Source organism: Trichechus manatus, unplaced genomic scaffold (assembly GCF_000243295.1).
Source record: "Trichechus manatus latirostris isolate Lorelei unplaced genomic scaffold, TriManLat1.0 scaffold00139, whole genome shotgun sequence".
In the NCBI taxonomy this organism is placed as follows: Eukaryota; Metazoa; Chordata; class Mammalia; order Sirenia; family Trichechidae; genus Trichechus; species Trichechus manatus.
In genome coordinates this window covers 5,840,041-5,852,645 of record NW_004444075.1, presented here as the reverse complement: position 1 = coordinate 5,852,645, position 12,605 = coordinate 5,840,041, and the positions used below count along the sequence as shown (strand labels likewise).

The 12,605-nt window shown below is 37.8% G+C and overlaps 1 pseudogene; it reads left to right on the top strand.

Moving 5' to 3' along the window:
• Positions 1-12,605, top strand: part of LOC101349985 (cleavage and polyadenylation specificity factor subunit 3-like) — a 100,447-nt pseudogene that overhangs the window by 85,343 nt on the left and 2,499 nt on the right.

Here is a 12,605-nt window from a genome sequence, read left to right as displayed (position 1 = left end):
ATTGTATTAACTTTTTAAAAAAAAATACAATACAGTTGTGTGTGAACATACACACAGGTTGTACTCTAAGTCCAAACAATCATGAGACTGCTGGAATGAGGACTCTACTATCTAATTTGATTTGGTCACACACACAAAGTCACTTTGCAAATGTCAGCAATTGAAAGTCATTATTATTACTTCTAGATAGTAGACAGCAAAAAACAGGAACAAATTACTTATAGAAAGCAAATAGCAAACAACAGTAACAGATTTGTGCTGAACCAGACCCCTCCACCCCCATGAGTACCCACTTAGCACTGTAGGAGAGTGTAATGGTTATAGTGTGTCTTCAGTTATGTAATGTAGTTTGCCAGTTATATAATGGTGTAATTTGGCAGTTATGTAATGGTGTAATTTGGCAGTTTTATAATGATGTAATTTGGCAGTTATGTAATAATGTAGTCATCCTTCATGATATGATCTGACATGATCAGTCAATCAGCTGTAAGCAGAGTTTCCTCGGGGATGTGGCCTGTGGCCTGCATCCAATATATATATGGATGTTCTGGCAAAGCTTGCTTGCTTGCTGTAGATTTTTCATCTGGCTAGTCATCATCTGACCTGCAGCCCTTAGGAGTTGATCCAGCTTCCTGTCATATCATCTGCCAATCTTGAGATTCATAAGCCTCCACAGCCTGTGAGCCAGGGGTCTGCTATCTCACCTATCAATCATGGGATTCACTGGCATTCTCAGCCTGTGAGCCAACAGCCTGCCACCTGGCCTGCTGATCTTGAGTTCATCAGCCCCTGAAGCTATGTGAATCAGGAGAAGCCTCCAGCCTAATGTCTGACCCATAGACTTGGGAATTGCCAGCCTCTACAACCGTATGAGCCATTTCCTTGAGATAAATTTCTCCCTCTCTCTCTCTCTCTCTCTCTGTCTCTGTCTCTCTCTATATATATATATGCTTCACTGGTTTTGCTTCTTAGAGAGCCCAGTCTAAGAAAGAGAGGAACCCACTTATATCCTAAAGAGGACCCATTTACCCTTCCAAAATTATACATGTCCAATGTTGTGTCATTAGCAGGTATGTGTGTGTCTCTCTCTCACAGTAGGTGTGTCTCTCAACAGGTGTGTCGCCAGCTCAGTTCAGGTGCAGTGTGGCTATGTTCTCTCTCTCTTCTCCTTTCTCCCTCTGTCTCTCCCAGTGACTTCTCTTGGTTGGCTATGGCCCACTGTGTTTACTGGTCAATCTCTTGACCAGTAGCTTCTGGTTAACCCTGGGCCAGCACCAGGGTTAGGCAAGGATTCAAACAACTCTCAAGGCAAAACCATTTTACTAGCAACATCTGTACAGTGTATGCCCAAGCCACTGCAGACGATCTCTGCTTAGAACAGGTCCCCTCTCTCCAAGGGTTACAACTCTCTGCACAGCTGGAGTTTCTGCCATTACCAAACCTCTACAGGCTGGCACAACCCCACCCTACCACTTTCTCTGCTGGGCAAGCTGCCTACATAGGCCTGGACTATGGCTCCTACTGTGTTCCAGGGAGCTCAGCTCCATTGGTGATGTCTTATTTGGAGTTTCCCAGCTTCGTTCCATGGGCCAACTTCAAGCATCACCACCCCCTGACCACCACTCTCTATAGGCCTCACTGCTGCTCATGTTGTCCTGGTCTTCCTTGCAGGCTGAGACCCTCTGGGCCTACTGCCACCAGCTCTGCTGCTGTTTCTCTTGGTCTTTTGGTGCTATCAGCTCAGTATTACCAGGTCAGTGTGCCAGCCCTTTCACTCAGGTCTAGGAGGTTCTCAGAGTAAGGACCACAGGTCTAAAAGATATGCTTCTCTCCAGGCTGCTGATGATCAAGAGGTCCCCCAAAAACCTCTGTTTTGGGCTTGCTTATATAGGAAAACTTGTTAATTTCAAACTGTAGCTTTCCTACCAGGAGAGTAAACTGACCAATCCACTTAGGTGGATTGTAAGCCACTTAGACAGATTGCAAACTGACCAATCCTTTCAGTGAGTTGCAAGCTACTTTGGCAGATAGCAAACCAACCAATCCTCTCAGGCGGATTGCAAACCTACCAATCACTTGGCAGATTGTAGCATGACCAATCTTTTTAAGAGAATTGCAAACCCATGTCCAGAAAGGCCGTAAGAGAAACCCGTTGCACAACAAATTGCATGGTTCAAAGTTAAAAGTCTCTCTCTGTTCCTCAAAGCATTCTTTCTTTCACCAGAAGCACTCAATGTTATAATTTTTTTACATATGTTCAGGAATACATTGTGCTTATATGTGAAAAAAATGTATATATACATTCACCTTTTATATAAATGAAGGAGTATTTTGCACAGAGAATATATGTAACTAATATATTATTAGAATATACATAACTAATACATAGAATATATATTCTAATATATAGTATATATAACTAATATATAGAATATATGTAACTAATATATTAATAGAGGGTCAGTGAAAAAGAGGAAGACCCTCAACGAGATGGGTTGACACAGTGGCTGTAACAAAGCGTTCAAGCATAACAACGATTGTGAGGATGGCACAGGACTGAGCAGTATTTAGTTCTGGTGTAAATAGGGTCGGTATGAGTTGGAACTGACTCAATAGCACCTAACAGCAACAACAATATATTAAAATATCAAAATACTATATTAAGCAATAATAAAATAATATTAAAATGAACAATCATGCATTAACTACCAGCTTAACAAATAACACTGGATTCCCGTTTATCACTCCCCATATACTCCATTTATTTAGTTAATAGCACTTTTGGGATCTGCTCTCTAATATTATTTCTCTTAACAAAATCCACATGATTTTTTTTTCACAAAGACCCTCAATAATAATATACTGCTTTTACTGAAATATTCATAATTTTTTTCCACAAAAATTTACAACTTTTCTGCAGTAGCTTATCTTGTCTTCCCTATAATCCTGAAAGTGCATGTCTCAGGGCAGTACAGTTCTATTTTGGAGCAGCCAAGTAGACATAGTTTAGGTGGATACCATGCTGCAATGACACTCATCTCCATCTGGCAGTGGTTGTAAACTGACATTAGTATAATATTAATTTATCTAAGTTCATAGAATGTTTCCCCATAATGCCAGATCATCTTCTATGTCCTTCTACGCTTCCTTTGTAACTGAATTAAGTTAAATCTTGATATTATATAGTTTTATTAAATTAAAAAAAGTCCATGAGAGCAAAAGTACAACCCTGAGTATACCCCACCTAAATTTAGAGATCATCTGAAGAATAGATTTGATGCATTGAACACTAATGACCAAAGACTAGATGAGTTGTGAGATGGCATCAAGTACATCATACACGAAGAAAGCAAAAAAGGTCATTAAAAATGCAAGAAAGAAAGAAAAGAACAAAATAGATGTCAGAAAAGACTCTGAAACTTGCTCTTGAATGTAGAATAGCTAAATCCAATGGAAGAAATGATGAAGTAAAAGAGATGAACACAAGATTTCAAAGGGCAGCTCAAGATGACAAAGTCAAATATGATGAAATGTGCAAAGAGCTGGAGTAAGAAAACTAAAAGGGAAGAACACACTCAGCATTTGTCAAGCTGAAAGAACTGAGGAAAAAAATTCCGGCCTAGAGTTGCAATACTGAAGTAGTCTATGGGCAAAATATTAAACGACACAGGAAGCATCAAAAGAAAATGGAAGGAATACACAGAGCCACTGTACCAAAAAGAATTGGTCGACGTTCAGCCATTTCAGGAGGTAGCCTACGATCAAGAACCAATGGTATTAGGGGAAGAAATTCAAGCTGCACTGAAGGCACCGATGTAAAACAAGACTCCAGGAAATGACAGAATACCAACTGAGATGTTTCAACAAACAGATGCAACACTGGAAGCACTTACTCATCTGTGTCAAGAAATTTGGAAGATTTGGCCAACAGACTGGAAGAGATTCCATATTTGTGCCCATTCCAAAGAAAGGTAATCCAACAGAATGCAGAAATTATCAAACAATATCATTAGAGATTCCATATTTGTGCCCATTCCAAAGAAAGGTGATCCAACAGAATGCAGAAATTATCAAACAATATCATTAATATCACACAAAAGTAAAATTATGCTGAAGATAGTAATAAAAAAAAAAAGTTGCAGCAGTTCTTACATTGACAGTGAACTGCCAGAAAGTCAAGCAGGATTCAGAAGAGGACACGGAACAGGGGATACTGTTGCTGATGTCAGATGGATCTTGGCTGAAAGCAGAGAATACCAGAAAGATTTTTACCTGTGTTTTATTGACTATGCAGAGGAATTCGATTGTGTGGATCATAACAAATTATGGATAACATTGTGAGGAATGGAAATTCCAGAACACTTTATTGTGCGCATGAAGAACCTATACATAGACCAAGAGGCAGTCATTCGAAAAGAACAAGGGGATACTGTGTGGTTTAAAATCAGGAAAGGTGTGTATCAGGGTTGTATCCTTTCACCATACTTATTCAGTCTGTATGCTGAGCAAATAATCTGAGAAGCCTGGGCTAAATGAAGACGATTGTAGCAACAGGGTAGGAGGAAGACTTATTAACAGCCTGCCATAAGAAGATAATACAACTTTGCTTGCTTCAAGTGAAGTGGACTTGAAGCACTTATTGATGAAGATCAAAGACTACAGCCTTCAGTATGGATTACACTTCAGCAAAAGAAGACAAAAGTCTTCACAACTGGACCAATAAGCAACATCATGATAAACAGAGAAAAGACTGAAGTTTTCAAGAATTTCATTTTACTGGGTTCCACAGTCAACACTCACGGAAGCAGCAGTCAAGAAATCAAACGTTGTGTTGTATTGGAGAAATCAGTTTCAAAGGACCTCTTTAAAGTGTTAAAAAGCAAAGGTGTCACTTTGAGGACCAGGGTGTGCCTGATCCAAGCCATGGTATTTTCATTTGCTGCACATGCATGCGTAAGCTGGACAATGAATAAGGAAGACAGAAGAAATGATGCCTTCGAATTATGATGTCGAATAATATTGAATATACCATGGCCTTCCAGCAGAACGAACAAATCTGTCTTGGAGGGTACAGCCAGAATGCTCATTAGAAGTGAGGATGGCAAGATTTGTCTCACATACTTTGGACATGTTATTAGCAGGGATCAGTCCCTGGAGAAGGACATCATGCTTGGTAAAGTAGTGTCAATGAAAAAGAGGAAGATCCTCAACTAGATGTATTGATGCAGTGGCTGCCACAGTGGGCTCAAACACAGCAATGATTGTGAGGATGGTGTAAGACCAGGAAATGTTTTGTTCTGTTGGACATAGGGTCACTACGAGTCGAAACCAACTTGTTATTACTACTACAATGTTGTTATTATAAATAGAGTTTTATTTTATTATACTTTCTACTTAATAGAAAATATAATTTCTCTTGTAAATTGTTTTCGTTTCCAGAATTAATAGATAGTATTAACTAGTTCTAATTGTTTGCCTATTGATTTTGTTGACTTTTTCTAGGAATATAATCACATAATCTAAAAATAGTAAGTTGTGCCACTCCTTTATGTTTCTTTTCTTTCACAATTGGCCAGGATTTTCAATATTCTTTTAAATGCTAATGATGATCTCGGGCATCTTTGCCTTAATCCCTATCTTAAAGGGAATGAATGCAATATTTTATTTGGGTTTGTAAAACCTTTACAAATGTAGGAAGTTCCTTTCTTTTCCTAATAAGCTAAGAGTTTTATTTTTAATAAAAAAGTTTAAATTTATCAAATGCTTTTTTCTATATTTATTGAAATAATTATGTTATTTTTCTCACTTCTCATTAAATCTATTAATGCCATTAAATACATCAATCGATTTTAAGATATTGAAAAATTCTTACATTTTTGTGATAAAGCCCAAATGTTCATAATCTATTATTTTAAGACATTATTAAATTTATTGAGTCGATAATTTATGACTTTTGCATTGATGTTCCATTAGTATAAAATAAACAGTAGCTGTCCTTTGAAAGTTTGGTAGAACTCAGTCAGAAGATCTTCTCAGGTTATAGCTTTTTGAGAGAGGAAGGTTTCAACCACCATTTTCGTTTCTTTATTGCTTATTGATCTGTTCAAGTTTTTTCTTCTTGTTCTCAGAGAGTAAAATAACTTACCCAATTTTCTATTGCCATTTACTGGCAGAGGCAGAAATTTAGCTCAGGTCTCATTGATTCCATGGCTTGTGTCTTAACCACTATGATAATGATCATGCAGTATTATCTTGTTTGAAGATAGCCCCTAAATTTGAAGTGTGGGAGTAAGTAGTTAAACATAGTGAAAATCATGAACTGAGCAGATGACTCTTTTGTTCACCAGAAATATAGATTGAAGGCAGCCATAACAAAAAGAAAAAAAAATAGGAGGGAGGTTATTACAATAACTCAAGTGCAAGTTGAAGAGTATAGTGTGCATTATTATTGACTGGAAATAAAAGAAAACCAAAAGGTTGTTTGCCAGAACAAGAGAATCTGAATAAAATGTAGGAGAAAAAAAAAAAATCCTAAATGTATGAAGTTGGGAAGCTCAGTTTCTTTGGTTAAAAAAAAAAAAAAAGACAAGAAAACAAACACACCAGAAAAGAAAAGAACTTGTACAAAATGAATTCAGCTATGCATCCTGATGGTGTGAATACCTATTCTTATGCCCATTCTTGAGTTTCCTCCTGGGGGAGAAAAAGTCATTAGCACAGCATTCTTGGCTTCTGTCCACCCTTTCACTCACTCTTCCCAAAGGATAGAAGAGTAATTTGATGTTATTGGTGAAGTGTAAGGAAAATCTTGGCATGAATATCCCAGCTCTCTCTTCCCTCTTTCTTTTGGAGCGAGCTGTGTCTAGAGAGTACATATTTTACTCTGTCCCATCTCCTAGCCAAGAGTTCTAGAGGATCAGATTTAATTCCTCAGTGAGCCTTTGCCCCAGTCCAGAGCTTCTTGTGACTGGGTGGGTAAGTCTATCTGACCCTGAGTTTCAGTATTAGGATTAGACATAAACTACACATTCCAAAACAACTTTACCAGGAATAAGGATTATTTTTGGCTTCTGCATCTGCCTATTCTTTTGTCCTATTTCTCAATTAGTTCAGAACTCAAAAAAAAATGAGTGATATTTTTTGGTGGCCTGAAACACTAAGTATGGACCAAGACTAATATAAAATGAAATTAACCAGTGTTTAGAGATTTAAAATGAAAGTTTGAATGACATGTTTGATACTGAAGTAAGAATTTGAGAAAAATTCACATAGAAGTAAAAGTTTAAATTCTGGGAAAGAATAAAGAATACTGAGTTTGAAGATCCAGCCTTGAGAATTCTTTACATAGGAAAAAATAAAATGCTATGCCAAGAGACAGAAACTTAATTGGAATGATAAGAAGTAAACCAGAAAATCAAGTGAGAAGTAGTCTTTAAGAAGGAAGAGATTTGTGGTGTCGGAAGTCCCAGAGAGTTTGGCCAGAATGATGCAAATGGTGCATTTCAAAAGCTACATTTCTGTATATGATGGGACCAGAGCCACTGATGCATAGTTGCAGGGATTATGGAAGAGAGAGAGACAGAGACAGACAGACGGAAATACAGAAAGTGAGAAAGTGTGTTGAGGAAATGAAGACAGGGTATAGGTCATTTGTGTTGAAAGTTTGGCACTAAAAGAAAGGGAAAAACTAATATAACCTAGTGAAATAATAGACTAAAGAAAAATGTTGTTGTTTCAATCACTAAAATACAGAAGATACATTTGGTGATAATATGAAAGGACTCAATGAAGAGAAAGGGTTAAAAATTCTGGAGAGAGAAGAGACAAGCACATATGTACTGAATACCTTGTATTAATTGCTTGCAAATCTTCATCCGTTGACCCTATGACTTTGCCTTTACTGACTAAAACAGGAGTAGACACCTAACTCAGGAATAACCAATATCATGACAGCAACCCATGTCCTGTTTAACTTAATTCAAAAAGATGGACATCGACACTCAGGTTCCTCTCTTGGCATCTTGCTCTAAGAAATGCATAAATACTGTGCCAATTACCATTGGGATCTGAAGTAGAAAGATTATGATATAGATATTATCATAACGTTCAAGTTGACATTTTTGAGGGTGCAGAAACAAAGTCTGTAATGAGAAGATAATGGAACACTCAGATAGAGAGAGAGAACAAATTATCAAATTGTGGGCCTCATGATGGGAAAAGAAGAGTTTCTAGTTCCTAATATTTTTTTCCTGGCTTCTTTCCAACATAGGCTTGCTACAGATCCTTTTTTCCTAAAGTAACTTACAACCTAAGAAGAATAAATACAACATTGCTGAAGGCCTTTATGGTGTGTGTATGTACATGTGTAAGTGTTAAAGTGAGGTGAAGGGAATTAATTTTGTAATCAAGCATAATAAAATTTGGTTTCAGTGCTTGGTTCAGAACATTTTTTTATTTCTTGACTTGTTTAAGGTAAAAATATAACCATGTAAGACAAAACAAAACAAAAACAAAGCAAAAAGAAAAAAAAACAAACAAAAAACTTTTCCACTAGCTTCTCTTCTCTTTCATCCTTCCTCTTTACCTTTCTTTTCCTGAATTTATAATCTCAATTTATTTTATTTTGAGCTTTCCACTGTGCTAAATACTTAAATAGTAGTTAAGTCAAGAGAATAGCCTTGCTAAGGTTTTGATTCAATGTGAGGGAGAAAGAGGGAAGGGGCTCCATTTTTGTCTTTGTTCATCCTCATCTCAAAGTTCTAAATTGTAATAAATCAATTCTACTTTTAAAGAAAAGCAAGAATACAGTTTCACTGGAACAAAAATGGTTTGCATTTCACCAGTGCCTCTCTTCAAAGTTAGAAATTCCCAGCACTGTTAACCCATATTCAATTCTGACAATCTTGATCCTGAAAGGATAGGTATATGCACCATCACTGTCTTAGGCCTTTTCCTCTGGGGAAATAGAGACTGGCTGCTCTACATTGTCCTCTTTTTATTATAAATGTTTATTGTAGTGTCAGAATATAAAATGGTCAGCCATCAAATGTCTTGCATCAAAACTATTTGCCAGTGCAAAGCATTCACTAAAATTCACCATCAAAACTTTTCTTGCTTCTTGTTATATTTTTTGGTGTTCTAAAAAAATGTGTCACACTTTCTGACAAATATTAAGAAATTAAGTGCAATGTTATTCTTACTGCTGTCTCTCGGCAGAAAGCAAGATCTGAAGCATAGCAGTCTCTCACACATTGTGACAATCTTACCATCGAAGTAGCAAGCCTCTAATCATTTTGTACCAATAAACAAAAAGACATTTGGCTGAATGCTTTAATGTTAAAATGAAGTAACTTAAAATTTATTTGCGAATCTTTGAAAAATTCTGGAGATGAATAAAACTTTGCACCCTTTGTATCTGCTCCATGTGGTCTCATTTCAGCCTACCAAACGGAACCCTGGTGGCAAAGTGGTTAAAGAGCTCAGGCTGCTAACCAAAGGTCAGCAGTTTGAATCCACCAGCTGCTCCTTGAAAAGCCTATGGGACAGCTCTTCTCTGTCCATAGGGTTGCTATGAGTCGGAATCCACTCAACGGCACAAAACGACAACAGCAACGGGCCGCTTAACCGATTGCTGTGGAGGCAATCCGATTCCCCGGATCCCGTGTGTAGAACTGTGCTCCATAGGTTTTCAATGGCTGATTTTTCAAAAGCAAATCGACAAGCCTTTCTTCCAAGGCACCACTGGGTGTATGCAAAACGCCAACCTTTCCATTAGCAGCTGGGACTCCAGTGAGCCACTTGGTTGGATAAATTAAAGCAGACAATGAGTACGGGGAGCAGGAAGATCCCGGCAAGTAAGATCCTTGTAGCCCTTTCAGTTTAGCTTGAAGAGCTGGGGTTTTCCTTGTCTTGTCATAGCACAGAATCAAATGTTCTCATTAATATTCTACTAATTCATTTCATTCCTTGACTGTGTTCTGAACTGTGGAACAATTTCATTATAATAAGAAATATTAATCGACAAGTACATAAATGCATATATGATCCTTTCTTTCTCCCGTGTTTCTGGACTTTGATATTGCGCCTATTTGAAAAACACAAAGTGTTGTTCCATGTATGGAAGTGTTAAATTTATATAAGTGATATTTACTATATATTTCATCCTGTTTCTCACTTGTTTACTCAACATCTTTCAAGGATCTATCTAGCCCTGGCGGTGCAGTGGTGAAGAGCTCGGCTGCTAATCAAAAGGTTGGTAGTTCGAATCCACCAGCTGCTCCTTGGAAACCCTGTGGGGCTGTTCTACTCTGTCCTGTAAGGTAGCTGTGCATCGGAATTGACTAGGCAGCAACTTTTTTTTTTTTTTTTTAATCTGTGTTGTTGTACATACCTATATTTGATTTCTTCTGGCTGTCAGAGAATATTCTGTAGCAGGATTGATCACATTTTATGTGTCTATTCCACTAACGATTTATATCTAAATCGCCTTCAAAATCCCACTCTTACAAATGATTTTGCATGGAAGATATTTGGACACGGTATTTCTCTTGTTTACTTATCCTGCATGGAGAATTGCTGTGTCTTACAGTATATACTTCTTAATTTTTGTTGTTGTTAGTTGCCATGGAGTCTGCTGCAACTCATGCCAACCCTATGTATAGCAAAACAAAATGTTGCTGAGTCCTCAGCCATCTTCATGATTGTTAGCATGTTTGAGCCCATTCTTGCGACTACTGTGTCAATCCATCTCATGGAGGGTTTCCCTTGGCTTTTTTGCCCTTTACCAAACACAGTGTCCTTTTCTAGCAATTGAATTATTGTTGTGCAAGTCTATCTATAATTCTGCCCACAGTGAATGAGGATTCCTGTTTGCCTACATCCTAACCATTATTTAGTATTATCCAACCTTCTAATTTTTTCCAATATAGTGGTTATGAAAAGATATCTTATTGTTTTGATGTTCATTTTCTGATTACTAACAAATTTGAATAGTTCAGATTCTCTCTTCAGAAAATTACTGATGCTTATCCTTTTTCCCATTCTGGTATCGAGTGTCCCATCTATCTTGGGTGCTCCATTCATTTTTTGCTGTTGTTGATTTGAATGTTTTCTTGGTCTCTGCTTTTTCCTGCTCTGATCCCACATTAATTTTAATACATTGTAGAATTTATTCATATTTTATAGTGAATCATGCTCTTTTGCTCTTTTTACAGAAATATTGACCCTCTGTCTCTGTCAATTAATATTGCAAAACTGTTTCTCAGCCTTCAACTGCTGCCAATGCCATGCTAATTCATGAGTACCTCCAGAAACATGAACTTGAAAAAGCAGAGAAGCAAAAAAATAGACATGTTACAGCAAAACGCAGGTCTGAGCTGCCTGCCGCAAAAGCCAATACTGAGACGGGTAAGGTAAGCAGCAAGAGTGTTTTATTGTATATCGATATACAGGAGACAGAGGGGAATGACCTCCTCCAAAATCTGCCTCCCCCTCTGGAAGCTGATCAGAGGATTTTATCGGGACAGGGTCAGGGTCTGGAAGTGACAAGGATGGGAAGAATCTGTGGAATGTAAGTTCCCCTTTGAGGTGGGCATAATGCCCTCCTTCCAGACAGGTTGACCTTCTGCGGGTATTCTTGAAGATCCTTTGTTCCTTTCTCTCACCTTCAGATTTTATCACTCGCTGTTCTACCTCCCAAAGAGGAACTTAGGTTAATTTTTAAACTTTTATAAAATCATGGGAAAACAGGAGTGAAGCGAGAAGGAAAATAAATCAGAATCATAGGAGCGTACAGGAGTGGATAATAAATCAGACTCATAGGAGCATGCAGAAGTGAACTATGTAAGCTATGCATTAACAATACCACAATACTCAGGACACTAGGCCTACACAGCTGACAATAACTGTGAAATTTCCACGCAGTCCCTTTCAGACACTCAGCACTTCTGCTCTAACAGAAATACCATAAGTGGGTGGCTTTAATCATAGAAATGTATTTTCTCACAGGTAGGAGGTTAGAAGTTCAAATTCAGGGGACCAGCTCTAGGGAAAGGCTTTCTCTCTTTTTTGGCTTGCAGGGAAGGTCCTCGTCTCTTTTCAGTTTCTGTCCCTCGGTTCCTTGATGATCTTCAGATGACATGATATCTATCTTCTCCCATCTGTGCTTGCTTTCTTCTATGCCTGATCTGCTCTTTTATATCTCAAGAAGTGTTTGGCTCAAGACACACTCTATATTGACATGGACTCATTAACACAACAAAGAAATCCCCAGTTCCAAATGTGGTTATATCCACAGGTATTTAGGATTTAGAGCACATATTTTGGGGGGCGGGGGGGACACAATTCAATCCATAACAGGATGAATTTCTTATATTCATGCTTTATAAAATGAAGAATTTGACAAGATAGTCTTTTATCTTGCTTAAGCAGTTCCATAACTGAAATCTTTCTCCTTTTTGGAGCACTGTCCATCTCTAATGTCACAGGGCCACATTGTCAAACCTGTGACGTTTGGCTGCCTATACCTTCTGTTTCCAGAACATAGGGTAAGATATAGAGAAAGAAGCATTTTCCTGTGGCATTTTGACAACAATGGATGTTTAAGG